Here is a 13,539-nt window from a genome sequence, read left to right as displayed (position 1 = left end):
TGGAATGGCCATCTAGTGACACAGAAGCACCAAGTATGAGAACAAATGGCTAACATGCCAGGAACGGCAGAACAAGAACACTGTATGTCCATGAGCCCTTGAAGGTATGCCTGACAGCCAAACTAATGCCAACAAATACTCTTCTCCAGACTTCTTATGTGAAGACCAAGCTTTATTGGTTTCAGCCACTTTAGTGAGAGCATGCCCAACTGACAATATGCTAAGAAAGTCAATCATATGAAGGGCTTGTTCACCTTCCATGGTTGGGACTTTTTCTCCTGGCATTTAGTAGATACTCAGCAGATAAATGTTAGTGTTCTTCATTTTATGTTACGTTCTTTATGAAGCTGTTAACATCTGACCAATGTGGGCTTACTTGCTCTGCATAAATATGGAGGATAAGTTATTTTATTGCCAATAATTTGGCAATAAAATATTTATTGTTTCAGTTGTGATAGCCACCAGTGCTATTCTCCAAATATTTTTAAGCTCCATCATTCAAGCACCAATGAAGAATTTTATTTTTCTGTCCCACATTAAGTTAAACATGACTATAGGACTTGTATCAAAAAATATGAATGGAAATGATGTTTCACTTCCAGGTGGAAGCTTTAAGAATCAATGCACCATTCATGACAATCTTTTTTGCTCTATTCTGGAAACTGGCAATGTTCCAGATGGGAGCTGCCAGCACTCTGTGTCCCAGAATAAAGATGGTATGGAGCAGAGCCTTTCAGCTGACCCCCTCAATGGATATTTAATATGAGTAAAAAGTTAACCTTGCTGTTTTAAGCCACTGGGGTTTTTGCTACCACAGAATAACCTACTCTGACTAGTATATAAAACCATCTTACCTCGTGAAACAAGATGTCAGGTTGATTTGAACACTAAAACCTCCTATGGCCACCATTTTGGCTTCAGTGATCTGTGATTTAGATCTTTTTCTATGTCTTTTATTAACATTCATATAGTTTTGTAATACTATATGGCTCTCATCCAGAATGGTTATGAATAATTTTATGACTTTATTAACCCAGGTCCTGCCCTCGAGGCACTTACGAGATCTACAGTGTATTGAGTTTCTCGATAAATATTCAGCACATGCACAAAACCACTAGCAAAATGTAAAGCAACAACAGCATAAAAAGAAAAATTACCAAATACATTTAGAAACAGAAGACTTAAGGAAGGACAAAAGGGAGGGGGGGTACTATTTATTTTTCAACACTTTCAGCCTTCAATTCCATAAAACCCTTCTTTTTTAAGTGTTACTCTAAGTGTTATTAACAGTCATATCTGAGTTCAGAGCACCAATGGCAAAATCACAAGGTCAACAATGTTTGTGTTACTGCCTCAAGCCTTGGCAGTGGTAACTGCTTCTCCATTTCCACGAAACTTTCTCCAATCTGTAGCTCTCTTTCCAAATCCTCCTTTCTCCTAGTGTCTTCTGCAATTCCTTTGTGAAAATCAGACATTGAGAACAAAGACATCCATGGCTTACTACACATTATAATGACAGACAATTTGCATTTTAATTCTTCCTGCAATCATGACTTGCTGGGTCCCGTCCCCATTTTAATGATCTAAAGTACTGATGATCTGGAAGAGCTGAGACTTTGAGTGTTGTTGGGAAAATTAGCTTCTTACCTCTGAAATCATTCGATGGAATTCCTTCATCCAATACATAATTGCAACTTTTTTCAAACTACACTAACCAATGGACACAACTGTAATAATAATTCCTAACAGTATTACTGAGTGCCACTTTTCAGAACACTTCCCATGAGTTAACCCATTCAATCCTACCCACTATCCTGAGAGACAGATAACTATCCCCTTCTTTTTTAGAGGTCAGTTAAGTAAATTGGCCCAGGGATATACATTTAGCTTCTGCTGTATTTTGCCTCTCTGCTATTTTACATGTAGCTCAAATGCAGAGCTCAAATGGAGGCTATGTTCATAACCTCAGCCCAGGTTAGTCTGGAAGATTAATGGTAGGAGAAAGGTGATCTTTAATGGGCTTTTGGTTCAGTTTCAGTTCTCTTTTCCTTGCCCATCTTCTATGGACTGAATATGTTCCCCCAGCATTTATATGTTGAAATCTACTCCCTAATATGAAGGTAACTGGAGACGGAACATATGGGAGGTGAATAGGTCATGAGTGTGGAAACCTCATGAATGGAATTAGTGCCCTTATAAAAAAGGTCCCAGAGAGATCCCTCATCCCTTCCACCATGTGAGGACACAGCAAAGAGAGCAGCTAGGATCCAGGAAGCAAGCCCTCACCAGCCACTGAATGTGCTGACCACGTGATCTTGGACTTGCCAATCTCCAAACTGTGAGAAATAAATTTCTGCTCTTCTAAGACACTCATTTATGGTATTTTCTTATCACAGCCTGAATGGACTAAGGTACCTTGCATAGAAATAACTTTTTCAAGCTTGGAACGTTTAGACCAGGTTATGCTCTGCCATCACCTTCGGCTATCCTGGTATTTGGTTTTATATCCAGACCCTTGTGGTCCACTGGACAGGAGATCAAATTCAGTGCCCAGTTTTACATTCACTGGCTTACTGAGCATTAGCTACCCGCCACACTTAGAAGCCAGTTTTTCTGTTTCCCTATCCTGCCAATGTTTATTTCAGAGATGGATTACAACATTCCAATTCAAGAATATTCCTTACATCTGGAATTGGGCTACCCACGTCAGAACTACCTTTTCCCAGATCAGAGCTGTAGAATCTCAAGAGACAGAATGGGTGAGTGCAGTGAAACCTGAAGTTACTTTTGTCTAACCATGAAGGTCATTAGATGGTCAATCAAATACGGCAGGCTTCTATTCCCCTTGTCTCCCCTCATGCTGCTATGACAGGGCACAGAATACAGTAAGAAGTCAATAAATGCTATTGACTGATATTCTTAAGTTCTTTGCATAATTTGTTGAGGAACTTTCCCTCTTTAATTATGGAACTCAAGTATATTTCAGGGAGTTAATTCTGCACTGGTCTGACTCATTTGCAATTTATTTTTTAAAGAAATTATTTGATGTCTAAGGGCCTTCTTAAAAAAAGAAGCCATCTCCTTTTGAACAATGAAATCACGTTTCAGTGGCATAATTGGACTGGAACACAGACAGGCTCAAGTTTAGCTCTAAACTCAGAACCCATGAAGGTCGATTGGAAAAACGCAGTCGCCCATCCCAGTCTTAAGTGGCACTTTTTTTCAAATTGTGTCACAAACATGCATACAAAACAAGGGCTAAGTGTTACGGATTATAACCTAAAGCTTTCCAGCCATGTCAGTTAGGAGAGAAAAATAAAAGGAAACTTGCAATACTTCAACTGAACTTTCTTTCACAGGATGTAGGAGGGTGAGGGGAATCAGTTAGGTTAAAAAAAAAAAAATAAATAGCTTACACTGTGACCAAAAAAAAAAAAATTGCTTTACCATGCTTTACTTTTCTTTCTTTTAGGGTACTATCAGTTTGGCTACAGCCTGAACAAACAAAATCTGTCTTTTTAAGAAACGTCAACTCTCATAACTACTCAATAAATCAAAAACAATAAAAGACGTGTCCTGCTCATAGACGAATGCACAGCAGTTATATCAAACTGTTTCACCTTGTACCCCCTTTGCTCAGCTACCCACATTTACCTATTTATAGCCCCATCCTAGCACCCCTCCTCCATCATCATGCAGCAACTCATGTTGGCCTTCAGAGCTTTGTGGAATCTGTTCACCTTTGGATTCCTCCTGCTTCTGGGTCTGAGTAACTGCCCCTACATTCAGATTTACCTGTCACTGGCTTATCTATTAGTGGCCTCAAAAGGATTTTTCCTGTCATCCGACAAGAAGAGATTTTGCAAGGCCAACAGATAAACAATTTGTAAAATGATATAAAAGAGATTAAATCAATGGAAGTAAAAGAGACCTCTCAAGGCAGTGAGAATTGCCACTAGCAATAAGTGGCTTTAGGGTGTACAGCTTTGAAGACTATACTTAAAAAAAAATTCACAAAGATTGTTACCATGAAGAAGGGCCCTAAATTCATCTGGCTCAACTAATTTACTTTATAGGTATGGAGAGGTAACCCAGAAAAGTCAAGAGAATTAGCCAACTTTACATGGTGATTACTGACAACCCTGAGACCTAGAACCAAAGTGTCCTAAATCAAAGCTTCTCTTTCCCGATTCTCTAGGGAACTCTGTAGTGTTTTACAAATTGACATGATTCCATAAATACTGAAGGGAGCAAAGTAGAGAAAGATTAAGGAAGAGAGGGAAGAAAGAATATAATATATTCTGCAGTCTTTGGACAAAGGATAAACTTTAGAAAGTGCTGTCTTTCCTGGCGTGACATGGAATGAAGCAGGGTAAAACAGTGTCAAGAGAAATAAGGAACGAGACTCCATCTGGGGTACAAGGAAGCAAGGGTCCTGTCTTAGAAGAGGTTAGGCAAGAGTATAAGCACAGGGGACATACAGAGAAGGAAACTGTCAGCTGCCCTTCAGAGAGTGTCTGCGCTTGTTTGACTCCAATGCAAATCTTCCAAAACTCTAAGTCACTGCCTCAGCCCTGCATCCTTCAGAAGTTTTCCCTCACTCTGCTATTTAAGATCCATAATCAGTCTACTTTCATACAAGACCTTCCGTGGCTCCAAATTCCGCCCTCTCAGCCTAACTACCCAGTACAAGCTGTGCCTTTGCAGTTCACTGAATTTATTGCCATTTTCAGAACTAGACCTGAATGCTACCATGACGTTGCTCAGACATTTCCACTTGGAATGCCCTTCTGCCACATTTTCAACTGATAAAATTCTGTTAAAAAACATCTCTTTTTTGGGACGCCTGGGTGGCTCAGTTGGTTAAGCGGCTGCCTCTGGCTCAGGTCATGACCCCAGCGTCCTGGGATTGAGTCCCACATCTGGCTCCTTGCTCAGCAGGAGCCTGCTTCTCCCTTTGCCTCTGCCTGCCACTCTGTCTGCCTCTGCTCACTCTCTCTGACAAATAAATAAATAAAATCTTGAAAAACAAAACAAAACAAAAAAATCTCTTTTTTGAAGCTGTACCCAATGCCCAATCATATCAACTTCTCTTTGTGGGGCCCATGACACTCTGTCCTACCTTACAGATTAGAGATATGTGCTTTTTCATCTTATTCAGAAGAGACGAGGTTGTTAGTAAATCTACTTAGGGACACATCTGTCTCTCCCCTTAGGTTGTAAATTCCTCTAGGAAAGAGACTGTGTCTTATTTATCTGAATCTTCACTCAGCAGGATCTAGTAAGTGTCTTGCAGCATGTGTGAGACTACCCAATGTTTACTCCCTTGAACTGCCTGGACTTACCTTACCTAACTTATATTAACTTATCTTAACTATACTCTGTAGTCTCTGAAACTGATAAAAAAAAAATCATTATGTCAAATAAAATAACTGTCATTAAGGTGAAATAAATTAACACATAAGAGAAATGGAGACACATTGGAGAAACACATTGGAGAAACACTATTTAACAATTACCAGTAAACTAGATCAGAAATGCCTGAAAGTTACTATCTGCTACCTTAGCATGGTCAAATCAGCATTTATTATGGATTTAGAGGCATATAATGATTTTTTTTTCAGGTTAAATAAAGGAAGAAGAAAATAAAACAGAGTAGAAGAGAAATAATCACAGTCAACAAATGATGTCTCCAAAGGAACATCAATATAATGTAATTAAAAGTCAAGAAGAAATCTTTTCATTCTGAATGTACTTAAATTGTTTATCTCTTTACTGTTTGAAACATTTCATCCAACTTACTCAGCAGTTATTCCCTGTGGGCCTTTACAAGCACATGATAAATGTGAGGTTTGAAAATCCTGCTCTTTTGAGTTATTTTGATGTATTTTATTTTGAGTTATTTTGTGTGTCTGTGTGGAAGCACGCACACATGCACACGCATGCACCTGCATATACACACACACAAACACACACTCTGGAAAGACCTCTGAATGGTAAGTCTCAATGTCAACATATCTCAACCTGTGACACTGGGGGAGCACATCAGCTTCATGGGGGGGAGCTTTCTTATCATTATAATTGGGGTACTGAAATGAAGATGTCTAAATTCCTTTCTGGTTCTTTAGCCCTTGTATTCTATGTAAATGCATACCATTTAAATAATCATGTAACACTAAACATTTTAAAGCTTTTTAAAAATATATACCTAGCAATCTAATAGGACTTTTCGGTTCTGTGGACCATCTTCACCTACAAAACCTTAATGGGGAGAATGTCTCAGATGAATCAACATTCTGATTTCAGGTCTGATCTCATATCAGGTGTTGCCATACAATCTTATTTTGTCTTCTCTCAGTCTGGTTTAAAAAAAAGAAAAAAAAAAGCCCCTGGAAAATGTGTGCAAATTGTTAAATGTCAGCTGAATGTCATTTTCCAAGTTCGGCACTCAAATAGGGCTCTCTGAAAATTGGTTGTCATCCACTGGGAGTTAAAGGAAAGATCTTTGAAAAGGTCCTCAGAGGCTTCATTTCTAGAGGTTTTTAAGGTCTCACAGGAGCTGACTGCTTCCCCACACAAGCCATTTTCCCCTTGGTCTGCTGCAATGTCAAGGTCCTTCCAGCTTCCCTGCCATTGATCATGCCATTCATCTGGCCAAAAATGCACCCCCTCCCCGCCCTCTATCTGTCCAAGTGTTACTATCCATCACAGAAGACATTACGGTACTTCTACTAGGAAGCGGTCTCATCTCTGCAGTCATGCACAATCTCCCTTCTCTACAGCCTGACGGCACTCAGACACTGTACCCACTAGTCCTGGTTTTGACAAGGTCTGTTCACACTGCTCATTTCTCTTGTCTCAAAACTTGATTGCAACCCTTCAAGGTAGAACTTGATTTACCATAACACTCACATTGCTTAGCACAAATTGGTCATACAAGGGGGCATTCCAACACCTAACACTTGTTCTACCTTCATCCCCTATTATCCTCAACAAGCGGAGGAATTTGAATGTCTTTATTGCCATCAAAGATAGGCCACACAGCTATTTTTTTTTTAATGATAAGAAATTAAGGCAGTAAACAAAGAATTAAAATCAATAGTTCCCACTTTGGGTATATGAACATTTCAGAATAAAGCAACATTTGAGTCTGAAATACTTGGGTCATTGTTTCCACACCTAATTAACTTTGCATCCTCTAAAAGCATTTGCCCAAACCCTAGGCTGCTTTTCATAACCTAGATACAACTGCCACATCTTACTGGAGAGCTTAAATACCACAAATGCCCAAACTAAGCACCATTAAGGAGTGAGGTGTGAGCTGCCCAAGGATAGACATGAGTATCTGATGGAGCTACACCCTCTCAAAATCCTGGGCATTTGTCTTGCTGCCAGATTGACCTTCTCTTGAGAAATACGGTTATTTTTCTCTCATTGAGGTGGCATAATCGGTGTGTTGACTCTTGTTTTCCTTCCAGGTAAATGGGACAGAGATAGATGAAGAAAAATACAGAGGGAGCTTTGATGAATCTATGCAGTGTTTTATTGCTGATGCAGACGGATTCCATAAATTTCTAGAAACATAACACTTAAGAAGGAAAGAGGGTGGGGGGTCAGAATTGAGGGTGGGGTGAGGGTAATGGAAGTCACTGCACCTTATCAGTAGGTGGGCAGACACACTCACTCTGCAGATGGACCTCATCACATAGGGAAAATCAGATGACATTGAATAGAGCTTAATGTTTTCATTAAGGCGAGAAGAGACTTTTACTTGCCTAAGAAAAATGTCTTAACTAAAAAATAGATTTTTCAAAGACCGCAGACAACAGCAAGGTAAAATGTATCTGATTTATGGCAGGTTTAAAAGGTCTTCTTCCCACATGTGAGTCTAGAGCCACCACAGGTGCCACAATAGGATGATAAATGGAGAAATAACTCAACAGGAAAGCAGCAACGCAGTGGGCTCTGGGGTGGCAATGGAGACCCTGTCACTCGGCCTCAGAGTAAAATTCCAGGGCTGAGGGTGAGCAACTGTGTTACAGGGTGCAGGAGGCAGATAAAGAAAAGAGGGGGATGCTGGCAGTCAGAAAAGTGGAATTTTTATCCCAGGCTTGCCACTAATCATCTGCATAGCCTTCAGGAAATCATTTCACCTTTCTTTACCTCCACTTTTGCGTCTCTGAGTGAGAATAACAATGGCCCGTTCCACCCACTCCCTGGGATATTATAAAAAAAAAAAAAAAAAACAACAACAAAAAAAAACACCACAGTGTGATAATAGATGAACTCGTTCTTTGAAGAGCTCAAAGCACCATACAAACGCAAGGTATTAATTATGTTCTAAAGGTATCATTTCAGTGAGAGATAAAAAAAGAAGGAACATATTATTAAATAACATATTTGAAAAGATAAGAGGCATATTGGGAGGGCTGCTTTCAAGAGATATTATAAAAGCTGGCATTCTATTTTCTAGACACCAGCCAGTCCTCACGCAAAAACACAGATCCGAGATGAGGGAGAAACAGCTGATGGTGTACAGGGGGTGAACCTTGTACCCTGGTAAATTGCAGAAATGTACTGACAAAGTAAAACTGATGACGTACATAATGAGCACTGCAAATTAGCAAGCATACAAAAGACTTTACATCACAAAGAAGTGAGAGAAGAGAGGTTCAGGGCACAAAGTCACAAGATGAGCTTAAAAGGATAATTATGAGCAAGTACTCCTTCCTGCCCAAAGACATGGAAATATAGGTAATGAAGAGTCAGACTTTTGCTGAGGTCCATCCTGCCAGCGGCACGAACAGTCATTTCGGGGACTAGCTGGAGCTTCAGGTCCGAGCAAAATTAATCATTTAATAAATACTTAATGTGTAAGTAGTATGTGTTCGGATTTGTGCATTAGGTTGTGGGGGAGACAAGAGAAGGAAAAGCTGGGAAATTCTGCCCTTATAGGACAGCTAGCAAGAAAGGATGAAAATGTAGGAAACAGTGTTTAAATGCTAACCACGGGCTACTGACAATGAATATTACAGTTGGTTACTTGGTTATATATTGGTTAGTTGGTCACTGTATTATAGTTGGTTTTATAGTTGGTTAGAAAGATAATAAGAGGGTCTGCTTCAGTGTGAATAGTACTATTAACTACCATTTTTTGAGCTCCTACCGATAGGTAGGCACAGTATATTCAATGAATTTTTAAAATTCAAACATTACCAGGTTAGGTCTTTTCCCCATTTCATAGGAGAGGTGATTGAGGCTCAAGGTCACACAACTAGTTAACGACACAGACAGGATTCACAGTTGGTTCTGACTATGCTACATTCACTGTGTTAGGCTGCTTCTTTGAAAGAAGCACAATTTTTTTTATCTCAGTGACATACTGGTGGAGAATATCATATGAAAAAGAAGCCAACCATCCATGGCCCTCAAATCATACCAAATGGGCAACTGTATAAACCACCTTCTTTGAAAAACTAGACCTGATGAAGAGGATGCATACACATAGGTAAATATGTAAATATTACAAATCCCTGAAAGTATTACATGTATAAAACTTAATAATTCATCTAATGCAAAATTATGTTAGACTGTTTTGTAGCATAGCCCCAATCCAAAAAAAGTGCCCCCTTTTCCTAACATTTGCTATTGTTTCCACACTGCGAAATTCTTGTGTATGTACATGCTGTGGGCTACCCAGATTAGTTATCTTCCTATGTAAATACCTTAGACTTTGCATCTGCTATATGATTTAGTCCTGAGAGCCTGCAGCTAAAACAGAGAGAAAAAGATAATAAACAATAGTAACTAAAGAAAAAACATAAATATACCAAGAGCAGAGAGCAGCAATACCTGCTGGTGCACTAGCACCATTCAATATTAGAAGCTTTATACTCCTTTAAAGTATTAACCAGTAGGGAGATTTTTCAGAGCTCCAAATCAACAAGATCCACTTTTTTCCTTATCCGAGATAAAGTCTCCTTTGTACCTCAAACTCTTCATTTTGCTGAAATTCTATAGCTTGATGGACATGAATAAATAGCCCAAAATGGTCAGTTCAGAGGTTCGCAAACTTGGCAGTATTCAAAGTGCTAGGCTTCCAATGGGCAGGAACATCAGACCTTCTGGAGTATTACCCACCCCCACTCAGAACATTTGACCATTTAGTCATCATTCCTTATTTCCTCATTCCAAAATGGCCACATGTTGCCCTGCAATCATTTCCACACACATTGCACCTTTGGCAGAGGGTCTGCCATTCCTATTTAAAGCAGTTATTGGTCTCACATTTATGACAATTTATCAAATGTCTTTTTGAAATTCCATTTTCTATGAGGGTATGTAAGAGATTCATAGCATCTTTGCTCTATTTGGCGAAAATTAAAAGCTTTGAAATTTCTTGGCCTCTTTCAAGAAGGAAGCTTAAGGCAAATCCATTCTTCCCATCTCCTAAAGGGACTGACATCACCCTTGGTCCGTAGGCATCCCTGAGGCCAAGTTTGGCATGCTGAATCATTATTTTCTATATAATCTACTGCATGAAAAAATATAAAATTCTGACATTTGCATTTGGAATTAGGGCCTAGTCTAAGAGCCATAAGGCCATGCCACCTCCTTAGCAAGTCATTCAACTCCTACCCAAGTATCAGTATCACATACCAAATACATGTTTGCTGACAACTCATCTTGTGCCAAGTAGGTCTAAGTGCCTGAAATTAGAAAAGGAAAGACAGGTCTAGGCCAGAAGCAATGTAAGTAATAGAATCCTTCAATAAAATTACCCCTACTACAGATGGGTTAACTGAGGCTAAGAGAAAGTAAGTAATGTGTACAATAATCACAAAGCTCAACGGTGTCATGTTTGATATCAGGACTCTCTGGCTTCAAAGACCATGTTATGTTCAGTTCTTAGTAATACAGAAAGAGAGAATACATACTTTGAATAAATGTCATGTCAAAGAATCTATAGTTTTACACAATTACCTGACATCTGATTGAAAAGAAGTTAAAAGATGCCCCTCTCTCTGCTGTTAAATCATGCTGAAAGAATATGTGCACGTGCATGCACTCACGATCTCTCTCTCTCTCTTTCTCTCACAGACACACACGCGCGAGGACATACACACACACACAAATACTAAGAGCTAAGAACCTGGTTGGAGCAGGGAGAAGCAGGATCACATAGCCACTTTTCTTTTCTTTTCTTTTTTTTTTTTTTAACCAATGCAACCGAAACCAACATTAAGTAAAATACACACGAGGGGAATAAAATCTCCAGTAAGCATCTATTGATAAAGATTCAGGACATCCATACAACCAGAAAGCTGGTAATCTATTTCTAGAACATGGGAAGATTTTCTCTTTAATTACAAGAACATAGTCATGTCACTAGAAATAAGAATAGTGAAACACCTAGTGCTGTTCAATGAAAATATAATGCAATCCACAAATGTGATCAGATGTAATTGTAAATTTTCATAGTAGTCACATTAAAAAAGTAAAAAGAGACAAGGAAAATTAATTTTTTAAAGATTCATTTATTTGTTTTAAGAGAGAGAAAAAGAGAGCACAAGTAGGGGAGGAGGGCAGAGGCAAAGAATCTCACGCAGACTTCCTACTGAGGGGGACTCTGACTCCAAGCTTGATCCTATGACCCTGAGATTACCACCGGAGCTGAAATCAACCACCAGACACTTAACTGGCTGAGCTACACAGGCGGTCCTAAAATTAATTTTAAAAATAAAGTTTTATTAATTGTTTTAGTCAGTTCAAACTGTTACAACAAAATATCACAGACTGCTGGGGCTTTTAAAACACATTTATTTCTCACAGGTCTGGAGGCTGGGAAGGCCTAGATAAAGCCATTGACAGGCTCAGTGCTTGCTGAGGTTGATTCCTGGTTCATAGATGGCCATCTTTTTGCTGTGTTCTCACATGGCAGAAGGGATGAGGGAGTTTTCTTGGGTCTCTTTTATATGGGTATCAACCTCATTTAGGAAGGCTTCACCTTCATGACCTAATCACCAACCCAAAAACCCATTTCCAAAAGTCTTCACATTGGGGATTAGGTTTCAACATAGGAATTTGGAGGGGTCATCACAAATAGTCAGTCTATAGTACTCCATATATACAAAATACTATCACTTCAAGATATAAAGCTCATCTCAATTCAGACTAGCCATATTTCAAGTTCTTGGTAGCCATGTGGAACTAACAGCTACCATAATGGATAGCATAGCTCTATACCCCACCCCCCACAAAAAGGAGCTAGAATGGGTGTGTGTCAACACATCAGAATAATAGCTATTCTTCTTTTTGATCCTCTTGGTTCATAATAAAGGATCCAGATTGGCCAGACTACTGAGCAGTAAAGGGAGACAGAAAAGTCTAGGGAAAAGTTTCAAGGTAAGTATAGGCAGCAGCAATTGGCAACCTGAGGGATAGAGCTAGTCCACTCACCAGGAAAGCACTGAAATTGATGGAGATGAAAGAAAGACTTCCTGTAATGTGCACTTTTTCATATAACTCAGACTATGAGTCAGCGGGTAAGGAAGGTCAAAAAATTTGGATGGCAATCTGCCCTCCAGAGTAAGAAGCAAGAGCTGAGAATATGAACCAGAAGCCCACCTGCAAACTACAAAAGACGTGGTCACTACTCAAGTTCGTAGAGTGGCACCATGGCTTATAGTCATACCTTCAGTTGACAAATATTTTGGTTGAGAAATTTTTCTCCCAAAAAAAAAAAATTCTCAGAGAAAATAATAGCAGTAACTAGAGAAAAATTTAAAAAGCATCACAAATCAATGGTTAAAAAGATTGGATTATTTTATTTTATAAATGGCAATAAGGCGAATTAGAAAAACTCTAGTTATATCAAAGTATTAAACCTTTCTCTTTAACAAGACAAGAGAAAGCTAGAAGAAAATATCAGAGAGTATTGATATTTTCCTAGGATAAGAGAGATTTTTGTTAAGCATAGAACTAATGGAAGAAAGCCATTTGGGGGTGTGAGAAACAACCAGTGTGTTTGTATCAAAAATAGAACAGTTCTGAAATCCAACAAACATCATCAGCCAAATTAAAAACAAAGGACAACAAGAAAATACTTAATATAAATGTGTTTTTACAAATTGATAGAAAAATAAAAATAGTGAGTTATAGACATGTACAGACATTTCAAAAAAAAAAAAAACAACAATAGAAAAGTAGATGAAAAGCACAAACAGACAACAGTCTGGCAGAATTCAAATAAACTGAAAACTGAGTTATAATATACAAACTTACCAGTAAAAATAAACATAATTCAAAAGACACTGTGCATGTGAAATCTACCTACATGGTTGCTTATTATGGTATTATATGTATCAGCAAAAGACCAAAAAAAGGGAGGATTCTATGTACTAGTGAGAGGACGAATGGTCAAATTAAATAAAAATTAATAAAATAAAAAATAAACACTCTTTTAGAATAATATTTAATGACATGCTTTTGATGCATAATAAATAGGAGGAAAACTTAGTCTACAAATATTTATCTGAT

The sequence above is a fragment of the Mustela erminea genome, chromosome 13 (genome assembly GCF_009829155.1).
Source record: "Mustela erminea isolate mMusErm1 chromosome 13, mMusErm1.Pri, whole genome shotgun sequence".
Lineage (NCBI taxonomy): Eukaryota > Metazoa > Chordata > Mammalia > Carnivora > Mustelidae > Mustela > Mustela erminea.
Note: the sequence above shows the minus strand (reverse complement) of the source record.